Below are 18,660 nucleotides of genomic sequence, written 5' to 3'. Positions count from 1 at the left end.
ATCAAAAACCCAATAATTAAACCACTACATTGCTTAGTAATAACTGGAGCTTTCATTGGGGCAGAGCCTTTCTCACTTTATCCTTTAAAATTGTTCTGATCGTTGACCAACTGTAGCCTAATGCTTTTCCAATGACCGATGGCGCTTCACCTCTTTCCAATTGCTTTATTATTTCCACTTTATTTTCAATCGTGATCATGATTATTTTTGTGAACAGAAACACTGCAGATCCAGAGCTCTACCGTCAGGTCCTAATGTCCACCGCACTGAATGTCTGGGGTTCCGCTGAGTCCTAAGATCCACCGCATTGAGACAGGTTGAATAAGGGACTTTGCATCCGTGTTTTCTGGTATTTCTGAGGGGTCCCGGAACCAATCCCTTGCGGATAAGGAGAGCCAACTGTAGTAATTATAGAAGGTTGGTCAAGATTTATCAATATCCCTTAAATACTTGTTATTCGCATAGCAGCAGTACTCTCAATGGATATGATTAAATATTCCCGTTTCAGCCTGATACACCTAATTAGCACAACTGCTTCCAAGGGGAGTACAGTCAACAAAGATGCCTTAATGCTTAAGATCGACGGAAACAACACTGACTGCCCACAGAGGACACCTCACTGAAGCACGGGTGTGGATTAGGAATACAAGTATGTTCAAGGAAATGGGGTTTTAAACTCCTTATATTGACTATCTTGCTGGCGAATGTGCAGTCTCTGGTGAATAAAATTGATGATCTCAGAGCCAGGATGCTGAATTGGAGGGACATTAGGACCACATGTGTCCTTAGTTTCAATGAATCATGGATAACCTCTTCCGTACCGGATGCAGCGATCCAGATCAACGGGTTTAATATAAACCATCAGGATAGATCTATAGAGTCTCTCAAAAGCAGAGGTGGAGGAAAATGCCTTATGATCACCTCTTCTTGGTGCACGAATATATCAGCGCTGTCTCAATTCTACTCACTAGACCTGAAACAGCTAGTAGTAAAGTGCTGTCCTTTTTACCTATCATGGGAATTCTCTGGGGTCATTTTGGTAGCATTTACAGTCCAACTCAGGTCAATGTCAAGCAGGCTTTAGATAATCTGAGTAATGGGATCAACATGCACAAAATCGTGCACCCTAACCCTTTCACTATCATCTTGGGAGATGTTAACCAGGGCAGTCTTAAAAATATTACTAAGTAACTACCAACAACAGATCACTTGCAATACCAGAGGAAACAACACACTGGTCCATTGCTACACTGCCATCAAGAATGCCTACTGTGCTATTCCATGCCCTCATTTCAGGAAGTCTGATCAAGAAGGTATGGATGAGGGAAGCACAAGAGTGACTACAGGACTGCTTTGAATGGGTGGACTGGGCTACATTCAGGGATTCACCTTTGAATGTGGATGCGTATGCTTCAGTTGTTACCGACTTCATTAAAACTTGTGTGGATGAATGTGTGCTCACAAAGACTTACTGTACATTCCCAAACCAAAAGCCATGGATGAAGCAGGAGATACATCGTCTGCTGAAGGCTAGATCTGTGGCATTCAAGTCTGTCAACGCAGGCCTATACCAGAAAACCAAGCATAATTTACAGAGGACTATTTCAAGGGTGAAGAGACAATTTCTAATGAGGTTGGATACGACATCGGATGCATGGCAACTCTGGGAGGGTCTGCAAGACATTACTTCCTACAAAGCGAAACCCAATAGCATGAATGGCAGAGATGCTTCACTACCAGATGAACTTAAGGCCTACTATGCACGCTTTGAAAGGGAGAACACAACTACAGCTGTGAAGGTCCCTGCTGTACCTGATGACCCTGTGATCTCCATCTCAGAGGCTGATGTTAGACTGTCTTTAAAGAGATTGAACCCTCGCAAGGCAGAAGGTCCCAGTGGAGTACCTGGTAAGGCTTGAAAACCTATGCCAACCGACTAGCAAGAGTATTCAAGGATATTTTCAAACTCTCACTGCTACGGGCGTAAGTTCCCACTTGCTTCAAAAAGGCAACAATTATATCAGTGCCTAAGGTGAATTATGTTGCCTGCCTTAATGGCTATCACGCGATAGCACTCACATCCACAGTGATAAAATGCTTTGAGAGGTTGGTCATGACTAGAATGAACTCTTGCCTCAGCAAGGACCTGGACCCATTGCAATTTGCCTACTGCCATAATAAGTCAACAGCAGAGTCAATGGCTCTCCACACGGCTTTAGACCACCTGGACAACACAAACACCTACATCAGGATGCTGTTCATTGACTATAGCTCAGCATTTAATACTATCATTCCCTGATTGAGAAGTTGCACAACCTGGGCCTCTGTACCTCCCTCTGCAATTGGATCCTCGACTTCCTAACCGGAAGACCACAATCTGTGCGGATTGGTGATAACATATCCTCCTCGCTGACTATCAACACTGGCACACCTCAGGGGTGTGTGCTTAGCTCACTGCTCTATTCTCTATATACACATTACAGTGCGGCTAGGCATAGCTCAAATACCATCTATAAATTTACTGACGATACAACCGTTGTTGTATCTCAGGTGGTAATGAATGGGCATACAGGAGTGAGATATGCCAACTAGTGGAATGGTGCCATAGCAACAACCTAGCACTCAAAATCAGTAAGACCAAAGAGCTGACTGTGGACTTCAGGAAGGGTAAGACGAAGGAACACATATCAATCCTCATACAGAGATCAGAAGTGGAGAGAGTGAGCAGCTTCAAGTTCCTGGGTGTCAAGATCTCTGAGGATCTAACCTGGTCCCAACATATTAATATAGTTATAAAGAAGGGAAGACAGCAGCTATACTTTATTAGGAGTTTGAAGAGATTTGGCAGGTCAACAAGTACACTCAAAAACTTCTATAGTTGTACCGTGGAGAGCATTTTGACAAGCTGTATCACTGCCTGTTATGGAAGGGCTACTGCACAGGACCGAAAAAAGCTGCAGAAGTTTGTAAGCCTAGTCAGCTCCATCTCGGGTACTAGCCTACAAAGTACACAGGACATCTTTAGGAAATGGTGTCTCAGAAAGGCAGCATCCATTATTAAGGACCTCCAGCACCCAGGGCATGCCCTTCTCTCACTGTTATCTTTAGGTAGGAGATACAGAAGCCTGAAGGCACACACTCAGTGATTCAGGAACAGCTTCTTCCCCTCTGCCATCCAATTCCTAAATGGACATTGGATTTTTGGGCACTATCTCACTTTTTAAAAAAATATACAGTATTTCTGTTTTTGCACGTTTTTAAAAAATCTATTCAATATACATAATTGATTTACTTTTTTTTCTCTCTGCTGGTTATGTATTGCATAATTGCTGCTGCTAAGTTAACAAATTCTACCTCACTGCCAGTGGTAATAAACCTGTTTCTGATTCTGATACAAGTCCCGTTACTCCTTCCCCCCCAAAAAAGCCCTTTCTGTCCTGCCAACGTCTGATCAACACATATTCCTAAGTAATGCTCGGGTAATCGAATGATGGAATTCCCTCAACCTTCAGAGGATCCCATTTTCCCTCCTCTCACTCCCAGCTCTAAAATGCTGGACTCCAGTGACTAGTTGATGGCCAGCCTCTTAAGTCCAGCAACACAAGACAACAGAACCTTTGCTCTGTGTATATTTGTAATATTTGCTCTGTTAAGCCCAAGGCCTAAAATTAATTTATAAACAACTTTTCAGAATAGTAGTTTTTGCAGTTTTTAATTTTCAATTATATTATGGTATTGAGATAGAACTGTCTAGAAATACCATATAATTAGTGGCTTGGCTCACTTGGTATCTCTTTCATTGTGTTTCTATATGATAGATAAATCTCTCACAGATATCACTTCATATATGTAGAAACCAACACCACTGAATCCTAATTGCAAAAATCAGCTGCAATAAAAATACTAATACTTGAAATGACACACACAGATGGAAAATCCTGGCTCTACCCAGAAGGTCAGATAGCAACCTTTGGAAGCATATCTCCTTTCTTGTAGGTAGCTGAGACTTTGCATGCTTAGCGTTAACTTTCATAAGCCACCGCTACCATAGTCTGTGCAGCAGCAAGGTAATGTAAGATTAATGGCTTTTTAAAGGTAGCAAATAGGCAAGTGCTTATGCTGATGGATCCCTCGATCGCCATATGTCTGATTGTTGAAATAATATCTTAATAGTCATAATATCCTCAACCACACTCCTGCCCACTGGAACTTTTTCTTGTATATCAAATTTCCTTTATCCCAACTTTGGTATTCTACTGCATCCAATAGTTAGTATTACCTCAGAAATGTCTTTTACTTTTCATAAGATGTTTAATTTAGCTAAAGATCAGTGATCATATATATTAATCTTAGTTTGCATTATCACTGGCATATGATGTGAAATTTGTTAACTTAGCAGGAGCTGTACAATGCAATACATTATATAGAAGAAAAAAATAAACACAATAAAGGAAATAATAAGTAAACCAATTACAGTATACATATATTGAATAGATTAAAAATGTGCAAAAAAAACAGAAATACTGTTTATTAAAAAAAAGTGAGATGGTGTCCAGTCAATGCCCATTTATGAATCGGATGGCAGATGGAAGAAGCTGTTCCTGAATCACTGAGTGTGCGCCTTCAGGCTTCTGTACCTCTTGCCTGATGGTAACAGTGAGAAGAAAGCATGCCCTGGGTGTTGGAGGTCCTTAACAATAGACACTGCCTTTGAGACGCAGCTCCCATAGGTCCAGTCTAATGTTTTCTAACATTTTCTTTCTTCCCTTCAATAACTTCTGTTTCTCAGCATTTAACTTAGTGATAATATTTTGAATGGAATGACCATGGGAAAGATTTAAAACTTACTAGATTAAAAAATGTAATTCACAAAGTGCAAATTCAATGGTACTTGAGATAATTATCTAATGCTGCTTCACAAAGTTGTTATTTTAACTACATACCTTTTAAACTTTATTCTGCCAAGTTATGGCTAGCTTTAAGTATTAAAAACATTTTGAAATTAAGCAACAAAGAATGATTAAGTGAAGAGGGCAGGACATTATCAGGGGTAAAATTAGTAAAGAAGAATGTTAATGAGTAAGCAATGTCACCCCTGGAATTTATTGATGGGAATGAACTCAAGAGCTTGAAAATACTAGCAAACCTGGGTTAAATGATATGCATCAGATTATGTCTGACTGGCTGAGTTTTCATTGTAGCTACTGCAGTATTATCATGCACTAAGCTTGTTTTATTTAGAACCTTACCTTGCCTTCCTGTTCCTTATCTATATTGTCAATGGTAACATGATCTATGGACTCAGCCTCATATGCAAGGTTTTACTTAAACTATAAATTTGCAGACACTGAAGGTTCCACGGTATTCGTTTTCTACTGCTAACTTTTGGCCAAAGCTATCAATGCTGATTGTCTTAACAAACTTTCTTTGCCCAAGCAGAAACAGAGAGGTGGAGAAATGACCAAGAGCGTGGCAACATGCACAATGAGTAGTTTGTGGACACCCAGGTCTGTGATTGTAAAGAGTAGGACATATATATATCGGGTATGAAAGACTATTTCGAGGTGTTGAGCATTCAGCCATTCTTCTCGGGAGGGGCAGCTGAAGGTTCATGGGATCTGCTTCTGGGTGTGAATTACACCAAGTGCCCATTAGTGCTGGGTATCATTCTATTCATTAACAAATGATGGCAGATCAATGAAACAAATACATTATTAGTATAATACAATATTTATAAAGTGCAGTAAAATCTTGTGCAGTTTAAGCTATCTACCCCCTTTCCCCTTACTGCAAGATAAAAGTAAGCCTGTTGGCTTTTACAAATCACTGAAAAACCATTTCAGAATTTCCTCCACATGTCTGCAAATTATTTGCAATGCTTTGAAGATCATCATGCAATTTAGGAAGACTCTTACTCATTTCTAATACTCAGCTTTCTCTTATCAAGATTTCTCTCAGTTTTATGACTGCTAATGTGCATCAATCTTGCAAGAAGTTTATTTGCCTCACCTCAGTGTTAGAGAAGATGAAAGTCATAGTTTCAGCTTCTACTGCAAATATTGTTACTCTGTTAAAATCTTGTTGTGAGTTCTATAAGATGCTATTTCTTAATTAATAACTCTTCACATAAAACTTTAACTAAGCACCACATGGTGAGCATTGATAATAAACATTATGAACTGATAAACTGGTTTAGAATAGCAATAGTCCTCATGAAAGAAGAAAATTCAAAGTAGGTGAAGGACTGAATGGGAAACTAAATGCTCGGTTGGTAAAGACCACTATTATCTGTGAATGATCGAGATGACCTGAATTTTGGAATTCAGTTCTAAGTAGTACAATACGCAGATAATGTTAACATAAAAATTATGATCAGGAGTCAAACATTTGAGCCTACTCTGCCATCCAATGTAATCATGCCTGATAGTTAAAATTTAGGACCCTGTTCCAGCATTCTCCCCAGATGGCTTGATTCCATCTAGCACTAAGAACAATATCTAACTTCTTAAATATACTTGATGATTTGACTTCAACTGATTTCAGTAGTAGATAATTCCACAGGTTAACCAGCCCTGGAGAGGAAATTAACCTTTTGTGATGGGTCCTGACCACTGACCTTTCCTTCTCCTCCCACCTGCTGGGACACCCTTCCTGGATAGAATCCTTCCAGCCTGTTAAATTTCTAAAGATCTTAGAGATCACCTCTTATTTTTTTAAATTCTTGTGTATATAAACCTAACTGACCCAATCTTTCTTCATATGTCAGTCCAGCCAACCCACAAATCGATCTGGTGAGTATTTACTGAACTTTGGCCTTTGAAAGAACCTTTCTCAGATAAGCAGACCAAAACTGCCAACAATACTGGTCTCATTAAGGCCCTGTACAACGATAGCAAAGTCTCCCTACACCTGTATTCAAATTTTTTGTAAGGCCAGCATATAATTTTCCTACATAACTACTCATAGCAGCTGCATACTGGCCTTTAGCACTCGTGCACTAGGTCATACTGATCTGATTTCACTTTACCTTTTTCCAATCAATAGGAATTCAAATAATAATCTGTCATTGTGTTACTTCAACCAAAGAAGTCAATCTCAATTTAATTATGCTATGTGATCGATATTCGCTCTCCAGGACCTTTATATCAAGCTCAACTTTCCAACACAGCAGCTAACACTTCCAGGGTTCAAGTAGTTATTATTAAGTTAAATTCCCAATTAGTATTCTTTGCTCAGTTTCTTGTTGTAAACTAGAACCAGACTTCAGTTGTTAATGAACTCAGTTTGAAGCTAAAAGCAAACACGAGGAAATCTGCAGATGCTGGAAATTCAAGCAACACACACAAAATGCTGGTGGAACACAGCAGTGCTTCTCCTTATAGTCCTGATGAAGGGTCTCGGATGAAATGTCGACAGTACTTCTCCTTATAGATGCTGCCTGGCCTGCTGTGTTCCACCAGCATTTTGTGTGTGTTGCTTGAAGCTAAAAGTACAGGTTTGCAAACAAACAGCATTATCGATAGAAAACACCTGGTTGGCTGCTCGAGAGATGCAGTGTAAAACAGTGGGGTTATATTGATTGGGCTTGTATCAAACCAGAGAACAGTGGCTAAGTTTAGTTTAATGAAGATTGCAGGCCAGATTAACACTATCACTTAGCACAGGGGTCGGCAACATTTACCACTGAAAGAGCCAATATGGACCCATTTCCCACAGAAAAGAAAACACTGGGAGCCGCAAAACCCGTTTGACATTTAAAATGAAATAACACTGCATACAACGGTTTTTTTTTTTGCCTTTATGCTATGTATAAACAAACTATAATGTGTTGCATTTATGAAATTGATAAACTCCTGCAGAGAAAACGAAATTACATTTCTGCATGCAACAAAAACATTTTGAACTCCGAAAAAAAGACGTTGGGTTGAAGGTTACTCCATAGTTAGCCTACCTTGGATCGAAGAATTAAATGAAAGCGTGCACTGGTGGGTGTCAGGCATTGGCAGTGGTGATGTATATTAATAGCGATAAAAAACACGTTGTAGCGGTGTGCTACACGCAGCGCTAAAATAAAGACACTGCAGTCAAAGGTAGCTTTATTCGAACGAAACAGCCTTGCTTTAAAGCCTCCCTCAACCCGTCCCCGTGGGCGCGGATGCTCCAAAAGACACGTACTCACAAACCCCCGTAGGCTATCTCCCTTAGCCGGAACGGTGGCTAATTGTGAGCCGGGTCGGATGTGCCAGGAAATGGGGTCTCCACAAAGTTTTTAGATTGTACAAGATCACCATAATCTTCAAATTTCGAATTACATTTCAAAAACTAACAAACAACGGGGAGCTGCATCACAGAGATGAAAGAGTCGCATGCGGCTCCGGAGCCGCGGGTTGCCGACCTCTGACTTAGCACATCAAATAGTTGATTGATCAATAGTTAGAAGATTTATGTCAGAGAGTCAGCCCTTAAAGTATTATTTATGGGTGTCCTAGATCACTGTTCCCAGAAACTTGCAGGCCGTCTGTGTGAAGGCGAGTGGGTGTTCGGTGCCACCTATCAACTTCTCATTCACTACTGCCAGAAGGCGTCTGCATGTGACTGTCTCTTTCTCACTCTCTCTCTCTCACTGCCCCCGGAGGAAGGTTCCTGTGTTCAAATGATCTCTCTCTTCCCTGATGATGGTGGAGGATGGAGTTCTGGGTTTTGGGCAAGGGATAATCCACAGGGTTTGTGGATTTGCCTCTGTATTTCACATTATGATGTATTTCTAGTTTCTGGTTGATCCTTTCTTGTTGCTGTTTTGTGTGGATTTTGAATTGGGGCAGACTACAGATAACGAACACTGAGTTAAACTTATGCCTGGCCTCCTTCCATTTTCTGTTTTTTTATTCTGTTTTTTATCGATTTTTTTGTTGCCATTTGCATGACTTGTTTTTTTAATTGCACATGGCAGGATGGGAGGGGTTTCATGGTTTTTCTTTGTTTCATGACTGCTGGAGGAAATACAAAATTCAGAGTTGTACACTGCATACATACTTTGATAATATACTTGATCCTCTATGGTGACATTAGCTGCCATTACCCACTATTTGAGCAGTAGGCCCCGCTCTCCCCATCAAGGAGGAGATATCTTCAGTTAATAAAGTAGTTTAAACATAGCACATTTATTTTTAGTGATACACGTTTAAATTTGGTTATTAAAACACTAATACCATAACAGGTGAATCAGCCGTGTTTCTGTCCATACCCTTAAACTGTCCAAATCAGCCTAGAGCTTCAATGCTTCCATAGTTTATCTTCTACCTAGATTTTATCATCTGAAAACTCACGAGATATTATGTTTAATTCCTTCATCCAAATCATTAACAACATACTGTGAATCTCCGAGTTTATAGTACTGCATCTATCAACCATCAGTCTCCAGAAAAACACCCATTTATTCCTACTTTTTGTTTCCTGTTGCATGGCCACTTTGCCCCAGGTGCTTTAAGCTTGCATGCTTATCTACCAGGTGATATCTTATTAACAGCTTTCTGAAAATACAAATACACATCAACAAATCATCTTCTATTTTGCACGTTACTTCCTCAAGGTCTCAAGCATGTACACAAGGGGTACTACAAATGCTGGAAATCTAGAGCAATACACACAACATGCTAGAACTAGAAGTTGACATGCCATCCTGGACTCTTGCCTGTCGTCACAGAAACATCTGTCTTCTTCCCCTTGCAACAGAATGATCCACAATGCCAGGACCTTGGCTGTTACAATTTTTTCTTAGAAGGCTATCCCTCCCAACAGTACCCAGTATGGTACATTTATCTGAGAAGGGAATAGCCAGAGAGGATTCCTGCATTACCTGGGGATGCGTACTACTTAACCCTGTAGTAACCATTGCTTTCCTATCTGAGCAGGCATTGCTTGCAGCTTACTTAAAATGTCTCAACACACAAGCTACTCGAGGAACTCAGCATGTCAGGTAGCATCTACAACAGGAACAGCCCTTCAGCCCATGATATTGTGCCGAATAAATAAATTAATTAATCAATTGCCTGTTACACCACTAGCATTTAGGACAGCAATGAAGGTTCTCCATCTTCATTGCTGTTTCCATAACAATTTTTTTTGACCAGTCAGGGTTGCGAGCCCTGAGCTCAACACCCAAACCTGAAGGACCGGTGGAGCATTCTTAGTCTGGCCTCTACCTTTTGACCTATTTGGCATAGGTGACCCTACCAAGAGCCAAAGCATAAGTCCCTGACTCCAAACAACATAGTAGTCTGGGTCATTGAGGGACGCAAGCCTCCAAACACTATGACAAGGTTGTGGTCCTCTTGGAAGTGAACAGATTAAACTTGTAATTAAATACCTAAGCACACAACATCCATATACCTCAACCATTCCCTGCACGTTCATCATATACGTATATTAGGAATTTGCTCTGGTGTGTTGGCATGATGTACAGCAAAAACAGCATTCAACAATTATAATATAAAATAAATTTTATTCAAGCACAAACATGGAATGTGCATAAATACCAATTGTTGCCATATATTTACAATGTAAAAAGTGGTTTGAAGTGTTTACAGTGCAGTGACTGAGGTAATAGATGGGGGGGTGAAAGGGTTGATAAGATTAACTGCCTGGGGAAGAAACATGATGTTTTTGTTGAAAGAGGGGTAAAGCTAAGGAGCTAATAGCGCCTAATGGCAGCTCTTTTGCTGCAACTTTGGAAACAGCTGTTTCTATCTTTAATATCTCCAGTTTTCCCTCTTAGGGTTCTCTTGAAGACCCTGACCTGGCATTATACGCTGACTTTGGTTCTTTGCGGGAATGGGACCCGCTCTCGGGATCTCATGAATGGCCAATGGTCATTATTCGAGATACCAACGACGCGGCCTAGAAGATTAGTTCGCCTTCGGAATTCCACAATTCTGTGGCTCTGGAGGTGGGTGGATTCGAGGTTGGTGCCTCTGCAGGGAATAGGTGTGTCATGGGAGATGGAGCTGGCTGCTGGCTGTGTGCCCAGAGACCTGAGTTCTTTGGGCACAGGGCTTGGAAAGAGAGACGCAATGGACTTTTAATATTGTAAATCAGTGAGTTGTTTGTTATGTCTTTGAAACGGAGAAACCTCTTTTTCCCTTATTATGGAGAGAGAGAGCCTGTGGTATGTCGAATTACGAAGTGAATGAGTAGTCTTTGGGGTACTGCAAGTCTGTATCTTTATTGATGCTTTGCTACATGCTTGAGTGCTTGGTGGGGGGCACTAATGTTTTATGTGCTGGTGGGGGAGGAGGGATCATTGCTTGTTGCCGCTTATGTGTGGGGGGGGGGGAAGCTGGGGAGGTGCTTTGAGTTTCTAACATTTAACTGTCATTCATTCTTTAGGGCACTCCTCGGCTTTTGTGGATGGTTGCGAAGAAAAAGCATTTCAGGATTTTTATTGTATACATTTCTCTGACATTAAATGTACCTTTGAAACCTTTTAAACTTTGAAACTTTAATAGTTCTATAACATTTTCCAGAGGGAGTTTTTGGAAACAGCAGTTTGCTGGGTGGGTTGTGTCCACAATGATTTTTCTTGACCATTCTTTGTCCTGGATACATCCAAGACCTGCAGTGATGGTGGACTGTGGCCAATCGCTTTTCCTGTTGACCTGACAGTTCACAGTAGTTTTTATATATGGTGAGAGAATGTTGCACCAAACCAGACAATAATAGCTGATGTAAGTATGCTTTCTATGATGACAGTGCTGAGTTGTACTAGTATGCTTGGGGGAAGTTGGAGTTTTACCAACTGCATTCAGCTTCTTGTTATGATATTGATGTAGTCATAAAGAAGGCAAGACAACAGCTATACTTCATTAAGAGTTTGAAACGATTTGGCACGTCAACAAAAACACTCAAAAATTTCTATAGTTGTACCGTGGAGAGCATTCTGACAGGCTGCATCGCTGTCTGGTATGGGGGAGGGAGGAGGGGGGCTACTGCACAGAACAGGAAGAAGCTGCAGACGGTTGTAAATCTAATCAGCTTCATCTTGGGCACTAGCCTACAAAGTACCCAGGACATCCTTAGGGAGTGGTGTCTCAGAAAGGCAGTGTCCATTACTAAAGACCTCCAGGGCATGCACTTTTCTCACTGTTACCATCAGGCAGGAGATACAGAAACCTTAAGGAACACACTCAGTGATTCAGGAATGTCTCTTTCCCCTCTGATGTCTGATTCCTAAATGGACTTTGAAGCTTTGGGCACTATCTCACTTTTTAAAAATATACAGTATTTCTGTTTTTGCACATTTTTAATAATCTATTCAATATGCATAATTGATTTACTTGATTATTTATTATTATGTTTCATTCTATTTATTACTTTTTTCTCTTTCTCTGCTAGATTATGTATTGCAGCAGTGCTAAGTTAACAAATTTCATGTCAAATGCCAGTGATAATAAACCTGATTCTGATTGCACGAGGTGACTAGCTTGTTTATTTCCCAATGGTACATGGATCCATCTTCTCTGGCGATTCAATAACTCCATTTAGGACTTTCATTCTCTTCTCAATCAGATCTCTCCTCAGCCTCCAACACTCTAGAGAAAACAACCCAAGTTTCCTGCTCTTGAACTCAATGCCTCAATTAACTTGGTATCTATGGAGGAAGAAACATAGTCCATGTTTCAGTGGAAGACCTTGCATTAGCCTCCATGGCCTCAGCAACAAGGTCACTCCACAGCAAATCCATCCACGACTCCAATCAGTCAGGAACTACCGTTGGATACTATTCCACTTGTGGTCACCAAGGACATGGGAACTTTCTCATGGGGCAAGTTCTCCTGCCAAGAAATATCCTTGAACTAAGCTCATACTTTAGTTACTCTCTTTAATTTAAATATTGATTTATGCTCAGGACCATACACTAACCCCGATCAATCTAAACATTCAATAGCTAAAATTACACCATCAAAGAATGTGAAATTGAAGGAGAAAGCTCACAGATTCCAAAATATTTAACTGAGCAGAAACCTTGAAAGCAGATGAGCAAATACTGTACACATGTATGAAAAAGCAAGAATTGCATGAATTCACAAATGATGTTGAAACTGTTAGGGGTAAAGTTAAAAGAGACCACAATTCTTAACTGATTCCATACCAAAGATGTACAACCAGCCAAAGCAGCAAATATGTGCAAAAAATGCATGTCCAGAAAGACAAAAATATTTTTTTAAACAGTAGTCTTGTCAGACTACACAAGATCATTATTACTAGTCCTGTTTACCAGAAAATATGAGACACTCCAAAACAATGGAGATAGTGTGAACAAGAGTCACAGTGTAAAGAAAATTTAGTGAGACTGCAGAAAGTTGGGAGGAGAACACTGCATTTTGTTTCTCTGGTGTTAAAAGGAAGCAAAAGTGCCACCTGCTTATTGTACAAATAGAAATGAATATGTAAAATTGAGAGGAATTGACAAACAATTCTTTTGCAATTTCCCTTCGTGGACTTCCCTTACATACAAGTTCGTTCACAAAGAAGACCTTAAAGAGATACAAGAATTATAGGTTTAATACATTTTAAAATATAAAATTATTTGAGATTAAACTAAAAGAGGCAAGGATAGATTACTTCAGAACATACATCAAGACTTTTCACATATGCATAGATTAATTTGGGGATAAGCAATGAAGGGCTCATGCATGAATTTATTTATGAAACAGATGGATATTTCATCATGTCAGAGGGGTGAGTTGAACAACTCAAATCAACAATTTGAAGGCATTCATAATCAATATTTGAACATTTACACTTGGATTCTTACTTTATATGGCAATAGTAAGATTTTTTGAATATTAATTAATAAATGAGATTCAATACATCAGGACAGGTTATTTGTAACCAACAAGGTGGTAATCCACTAGAGCTCTGCTACTTTAAACATGAATGTCTACAGATAAATTTTGCACGTCATCCACACTTGAGTTAACACATGAATTGCTAAAATTTATCTTGACAGATAAGCTTTAACAGTACATGGTAAACTTCTTTATCTGCTCTAGGCAATGTTCGTGGATAGCCAGTATAGGATATCCTTTGTTGCTGAAGTTCCTGTGCAACAACCACACATATACCCACAGGGGGTTTAAATTTTTAAAACAAACCACTTCTTTCAGAGCATCCAGGACAAAACACCAACCGAAAAGCTCAACAACACAAATATAAAAAAAAATCCAATTGCATATTGCTCATTTTGACTGTGTTACTTAACAGAAAATAGATTTCCTTGCACTGAACACAATAATAATGATTTTCCGGCTGTTTCAAGTCACACCGAGAAATTTGACTATACTCTCTAAAGCTTCTCATGCAACTTCCACACGAGTGGCATATGGAATGAAAGACATAGAAAAATCCCTTTGGAGTTCTGCATGGGCTTGGAATGAGCCCTCATGAGAGTAATCATCATGGGACACTCATAATAACACAATAAGTATCAAAAGCTATAAGATCCTGGCCAATCTTCTACGGCAACCACAATTTCCTGTCCTTTCTGCATTTCTTGTGATCACTATCCAGAAATCTGTTGGATCTCTGTTTTGTATGAAACTAATTACTGAGTCTCCATAGCTCGCAGGTAGATGATTTACCATTGTCTAAAGCAGGAGTTCCCAACCCGGGGTTCACATACCCCTTGGTTAATAGTAAGGGTCTATGGCATAAAAAAGGTTGGGAAGCCTTGGGCTAAAGGAAGAATTTTTTCCTCTTTTTAGTTTTTATGGCCTCATCCTACTTCTCCTAGTTCTCAACTCCTCAGACACCAGAATCAATAGCCATCCTCCCCCCCACCCCAATACCTATGCTGTCACAGATTTTGAAGTTCTATACTTCGGTAAGGTAACTTCACACTGTTTTCAGAAAACAAAACCCTACCACATTCCACCTCTCCTCACCACACCTATCTCCACTCTTACCTCTTACCCTCCATACCTGCCATCCCAGAAGCCAGTCTGATGATTCATTACTGCACTCTATTTACAGTAGGTACGTGTATTCTTGGTAAGACCAGAAATGTGCACAATACCCCATACACAATCTCACTAGACCCATGCAACTATGGTAAGAGCTTTCACTTCTGTACTTAAATCCTTATCTTATCAATATTTTTGCCTTCTTGATTGCCTGCAGTACCTGAATATCAGCTTTCAGTGACTTGCATACAAGGTTGTCCACATCTCTTTCCAAACAACCTTCCCAATCTTTCTCATTTAAAAAAGTAGCATTTTTCTACATTGCATTCTATGTTGATCCTAACTCAAATTGACCTTATACCCTTGAAACCTCCTTGCATCTTTATGTACGTTCTCCACTTAGTTTTGCGCCATCAGCCAAAATGTGCAAATACTACAATCAATGTAATCAACTAAATCAAGGATATGGATTGTGAGTAGCTGGTGCCCAAACACCCATCCTTGCAGTCAAGAGTCTGCCAAACAGAGAAGGACCCTTTTATTTGTACTCTTTGTTTTCCAGCTGTTAACTGATACTTAGCTCACTGGTATATTATTCACTATTTCATGTGCCATAATCCTGTATTCTGCCTCCTGCATAGGACGTTGTTTGAAGCTTTTTGAAGGTCCAACTGCATTACATCCATTGAACCTTCCTCATCTAATCCACTAAATACACCCTCAAATAATTCTAATAGATTAGTCATTTAAGATTTCCCCACTACCATAACTCCGAATATTGATTAAAATAGCCATTGGGACTCTACTGGAATCCCAAGTAGGAGCACCAAGGTCAGATGTATAGGGAAATTAAAAAATAACATTAACCACACTTTCAGCATACTTTTTGTTATGTGTCATGGTGTAAATCGGCAGGTGTGCTGCTACACTTTTGATGCCAAAATTACCATTTTAAGGTCACGGAAGAGAAACTGGGAAAACTGGGTAAAACCAAAGCAACATTTTCAAGTCATATATTTCCTGCACATTAAAAAGTAACAAACATTACCTAAAAAAAACACTGCTCTATAATTTATACACCATTACAGCCACAGTAATAGAAAATATCACAGAGGTAAACTCACTGAGGAGTTGGATAGAAATTAGATTATAAAACACCTTTAATTTTTGAGATTGTTAAACATGACCTCCTGAGATTCTTCTGAATGAAAAAATAACTTATATGATATCTTTGGGTTTCAGTAAGGGACTTAATTGAAATCCAGAGAAAGGATGGTACAAAATATAAGGAAGGAGTCAATTACAGTGTATGCATTTTAGATAACAAGAAAGTATTGTCAAATTAATGTCATTAGTCTGGAGAATCATTGTTGTGTCAATTGTGGGACCAAAAGAATTGTTTTCCTATTGCAGTTCGAAATAGAAGACAAATGAATAAACATTTAATTTAATAATTTAATATAGAAGGAGTCTAGTTTAGGAATGGAACAAATGATGGCCACATGAAAAATTAGAAAGACCCCAATTGGCAGTGCATTGATTTTTTCTTAAGGACTACACTTGTTCAAAAGTTTTAGTTCTTATATTAAGCTTAGGCATGAAATTTGATAAGAGTGAATAATGAACCTATCAAGGTCTAACTACACAACTACAAGATACTGGAAAGTGATAGACTCCTTGGCAAAATTGGTGATGGCAGATAACTTACACAATTTACTTTCATCTAACACAAGCAGCAGTTAATTTTATCATCAAGTTGAGATGTTGTGGAATTCAATTATATTAATTCTGAGTTTGGAAAAGAATAATGTCATAAAATTAAAATAGCAGAATTGTGCCAGGACGCTAGTATAGCTTTGTTCTTCCAATCCTTTGCTTAATGCACCTCTGAGATGCCATCAGTCACATAAATGAATAATAAAGGAAATGTTTAACAATTACAGTAAAAAAAATGTAGAGGATACTGAAAAGCATTAAGCTGTTGTGCCATTAATCTCATCAATTTGAATTATGATAACCTTCACTGCTACTTATCAAAGAATATGTCTTCATATTATTTACATGGAACAATTAATTCCTTTCATATGAAACACTTCAAATCTTTGAGTTAAAAAAAAATCAGTTAAAACATCCATTTAGTTTCACACTGTACCAGGGAAGATGAATGGTGGAATTTTATCCTATAATAATTTAAAAACTGCAGCAAATGAGCCCAGTTGAGCTTAAGAAAATTTTCACAGTTCCAAACACATTGCGCACTTTCCACTGCGGTACTTCAAAATTCCAAGAATTGAAAATAGATTTGGGTACAATGAAACAGCCACATACTACATTGCAAACATATACTGCAATTCTTAATTACACTATGGACATTGCTAAACAAAATGTATTTTCAGATAGTTTAAACATTTTTAACCAATATTAAATTTTAAAATGTATTTTAAAATATAATTGGTGCTTGACAAATCTTTTATCTTTTAAGTTCCGACTGTAACCATTGCAATGATTACTTTTGAAACCAGAGAGAACATTAATTACAATTTTTTTAAAGTGTCAGATGTGGAGGTTTATTGTTTTAAATACCAATGTGCAAAGTCTTATCACAGCGCAAAACAGTGTACCAATGAATGCTGTGGTCAGTTTCTTAAGCTATACTTCATTATTTACCACCATGTGCTTCCTCCAGTTTTTTCTAAGTAAATATTCTAAAATACCTCCACATGATACTACAAAATACATCAATATATTCAAATCTTTATTTAAAAAACTAGAATCAACTATTTATTTTGTTTGACCCAAAATGGGGGCAAAACTCATCATATGGTTTGACCTGCATAATGATCACTTATATTAGAGCAAGTTTCTAATTTCATTGTTATTAGGTTAAATGATACATTTTCTCCAATATTCTCCTTTACTCTTCAGAAAGAATTAATCACTTCCATGTACGTCTGTGGCAGTCAAGCACTTGTTCTTCATTTAAAACTATTTGCAGACTGAGCTTCCAGACTCAAGATCACAATATCTATATGTGTGCTTAATTCCCTGTGAGAAAATAAAATCTACAGGGAAGGATTAAATAATTGATCTGTAGAAAGTGATCAAACTTTACAAAACCACAATGGGTAGATATCCATGTGTATTTAGCCTTACTTTAGGATGTCATAATGTCAACCACATTCAGGATCTTTTCCAGTTTCCTTTGAATATCTGCATTAGAGGGTAATGTCTTAAATGTTGATGATTATATGTTAAAAGGAAATAGTTGTAACAGCTTAAGCTAGTTATTAGCTTGGTGGCTTTTATATTCTATCTGACTCACATAGAGCAATCCAACTTAAATATTCTAATAACAACACACATAAAATGCTGGTAGAACACAGCAGGCTAGGCAGCATCTATAGGGAGAAGCGATGTCAATGTTTCAGGCCAAAACCCTTCATCAGGACTAACCGAAAGGAAAGATAGTAAAGAGATTTGAAAGTAGAGGGGGGAAGGGGAAATGCGAAATGATAGGAGTAGACCAGAGGGGGTGGGATGAAGCTAAGAGCTGGAAAGGTGATTGGCGAAAGTGATACAGAGCTGGAGAAGGGAAAGGATCATGGGACGGGAGGCCTCAGGAGAAAGAAGGGGGGGGGGGCGGAGAACAGGCAAACAACTAAATATGTCAGGGATGGGGTAAGAAGGGGAGGAGGGGCAT

General features: G+C 38.9%; 1 protein-coding gene and 1 long non-coding RNA gene across 2 annotated transcripts in view; one reads left to right on the top strand and one right to left on the bottom strand.

The window, feature by feature from the left end:
- The window catches only part of LOC132398115 (uncharacterized), a 77,859-nt gene extending 64,371 nt beyond the window's left edge, over positions 1 to 13,488 (top strand). Inside the window, exon 3 of the long non-coding RNA XR_009513549.1 lies at positions 10,775 to 13,488. This is a non-coding gene — a long non-coding RNA (uncharacterized LOC132398115). The remainder of the gene's footprint in view (positions 1 to 10,774) is intronic.
- The window catches only part of LOC132398114 (MORC family CW-type zinc finger protein 3-like), a 140,526-nt gene that overhangs the window by 38,464 nt on the left and 83,402 nt on the right, over positions 1 to 18,660 (bottom strand). The window lies entirely within an intron of this gene.

The sequence above is a fragment of the Hypanus sabinus genome, chromosome 8 (genome assembly GCF_030144855.1).
Source record: "Hypanus sabinus isolate sHypSab1 chromosome 8, sHypSab1.hap1, whole genome shotgun sequence".
Lineage (NCBI taxonomy): Eukaryota > Metazoa > Chordata > Chondrichthyes > Myliobatiformes > Dasyatidae > Hypanus > Hypanus sabinus.
Note: the sequence above shows the minus strand (reverse complement) of the source record. Positions and strands in the feature narration are given on the sequence as shown.